Below are 2,500 nucleotides of genomic sequence, written 5' to 3' on the forward strand. Positions count from 1 at the left end.
CCGAGCTGCCTGGAGCCTCAAAGCGGATAGAAATAGCGTGGAGAGCCGCTGTTAAGCCAGACGCCCTCTGGCGGACACAGGCAGGAGTTGCAGTAAATGCATTGAAGTCAATGGGCGAGAGTACCCAATGCGCCAAAAAAGTGCTGAAAATATGACAAAGTGTCAAATGAATGGGAGTCAATGGGCGAGAGTACCCAATGCACAAAAAAAGTGCTGAAAATATGACAAAGTGTCAAATGAATGGGAGTCAATGGGCGAGAGTACCCAATGCACAAAAAAAGTGCTGAAAAAGTCCACACGAGCCTAGTCAGAAATGCAGGCCGAGGCGGCTGGAGCCCCAAAGCGGCTATAAAAAGCGTGGAGAGCCGCTGTCGCCCCGGAGAAACGGAGAAAAAGTGCTGAAAAAAGGCCCACGTCCTAACGGACCTAGGCGGAAGTGCAGGCGAGGCGGCAGGAGTCTGAAAACCGCTATAAAAAGCGTGGAGAGCCGCTGTCGCCCCGGAGAAACGGAGAAAAAGTGCTGAAAAAAGGCCTAAATCCTAACGGACCTAGGCGGAAGTGCAGGCGAGGCGGCAGGAGTCTGAAAACCGCTATAAAAAGCGTGGAGAGCCGCTGTCGCCCCGGAGAAACGGAGAAAAAGTGCTGAAAAAAGGCCTAAATCCTAACGGACCTAGGCGGAAGTGCAGGCGAGGCGGCAGGAGTCTGAAAACCGCTATAAAAAGCGTGGAGAGCCGCTGTCGCCCCGGAGGAACGGAGAAAAAGTGCTGAAAAAAGGCCTAAATCCTAACGGACCGAGGCGGAAGTGCAGGCGAGGCGGCAGGAGTCTGAAAACGGCTATAAAATGCGTGGAGAGCCGCTGTCGCCCCGGAGAAACGGAGAAAAAGTGCTGAAAAAAGGCCTAAATCCTAACGGACCGAGGCGGAAGTGCAGGCGAGGCGGCAGGAGTCTGAAAGCGGCTATAAAACGCGTGGAGAGCCGCTCGGATGATTTTTCAAAGTGTCAAATGAATGGGAGTGAATGGGGCAGAGTACCCAATGTGTAAAAAAAGTGCTGAAAAAACGACAAAGTCCACACGAGCCTAGTCAGAAATGCAGTCCGAGGCGGCTGGAGCCCCAAAGCGGCTATAAAACGCGTGGAGAGCCGCTCGGATGATTTTTCAAAGTGTCAAATGAATGGGAGTGAATGGGGCAGAGTACCCAATGTGTAAAAAAAGTGCTGAAAAAACGACAAAGTCCACACGAGCCTAGTCAGAAATGCAGTCCGAGGCGGCTGGAGCCCCAAAGCGGCTATAAAACGCGTGGAGAGCCGCTCGGATGATTTTTCAAAGTGTCAAATGAATGGGAGTGAATGGGGCGGAGTACCCAATGCGCCAAAAAAGTGCTGAAAAAACGACAAAGTGTCAAATGAATGGGAGTGAATGGGGCAGAGTACCCAATGTGTAAAAAAAGTGCTGAAAAAACGACAAAGTGTCAAATGAATGGGAGTGAATGGGGCGGAGTACCCAATGCGCAAAAAAAGTGCTGAAAAAACGACAAAGTCCACACGAGCCTAGTCAGAAATGAAGGCCGAGGCGGCTGGAGCCCCAAAGCGGCTATAAAATGCGTGGAGAGCCGCTCGGATGATTTTTCTAAGTGTGAAATGAATGGGAGTGAATGGGGCGGAGTACCCAATGCGCGAAAAAAGTGCTGAAAAAACGACAAAGTGTCAAATGAATGGGAGTGAATGGGCGGAGTACCCAATGCGTGAAAAAAGGTCTGGAAAAACGACAAAGTGTCAAATGAATGGGAGTCAATGGGCGGAGTACCCAATGCGCGAAAAAAGTGCTGAAAAAATGACAAAGTGTCAAATGAATGGGAGTCAATGAGTGTTTTGGTCGACCAGGAAAAAACGCGTTTACGGGAGAGGGTAAATCAGCCGAGAGGGGGGGGGGGGGTATACTTTACCCTCTCCCGTAAATGCCATTTTTCCTGGTTGACCAAAACACCTCCAGCACGATTTCGGAAACCCAGTTTTTAGAAACACTGACCTCCAGGGGAAGTACCGAGAAAAGCACACTTTTGAATCCGCTTTTGACGCACTGAAACACGGACGTGAGCTGGGGCCGTGCCGCTCTTGGAAAACCCCTGGAGGTTATTTTCTAAAACGGGTTTCCGCGTCCCCCCGGGCGCCCGTGTTGGGCCGCGCAAGGCGGTCCGGGCTGCCCGCCCCATCTGAGTGCCCCGTTGGGCCGCGTGCATGGCAGGCATCCAAGGAAGGCTGATGAGCAGCGGTGATGATGATGATGAGACACCAGCTGCAATTTTGACAAAGTGTCACCTCTCAAGCATTTCCAAGCGTGACACAAACAAAAGGGAACGGGAACTTTGATATGAGTGACTTGTGCTTCTTTTTCTCCAAGTGTCACTCCACAGCTGGCACCCAGGCTGTGTGACGCAGGTGTCCGACGAGGAGCGCCCGCGATGGGCCGCGTCAGGCGGCCCGGGCCGCGCTATCACCTCCG

This window comes from Dunckerocampus dactyliophorus, unplaced genomic scaffold (genome assembly GCF_027744805.1).
Source record: "Dunckerocampus dactyliophorus isolate RoL2022-P2 unplaced genomic scaffold, RoL_Ddac_1.1 HiC_scaffold_57, whole genome shotgun sequence".
Lineage (NCBI taxonomy): Eukaryota > Metazoa > Chordata > Actinopteri > Syngnathiformes > Syngnathidae > Dunckerocampus > Dunckerocampus dactyliophorus.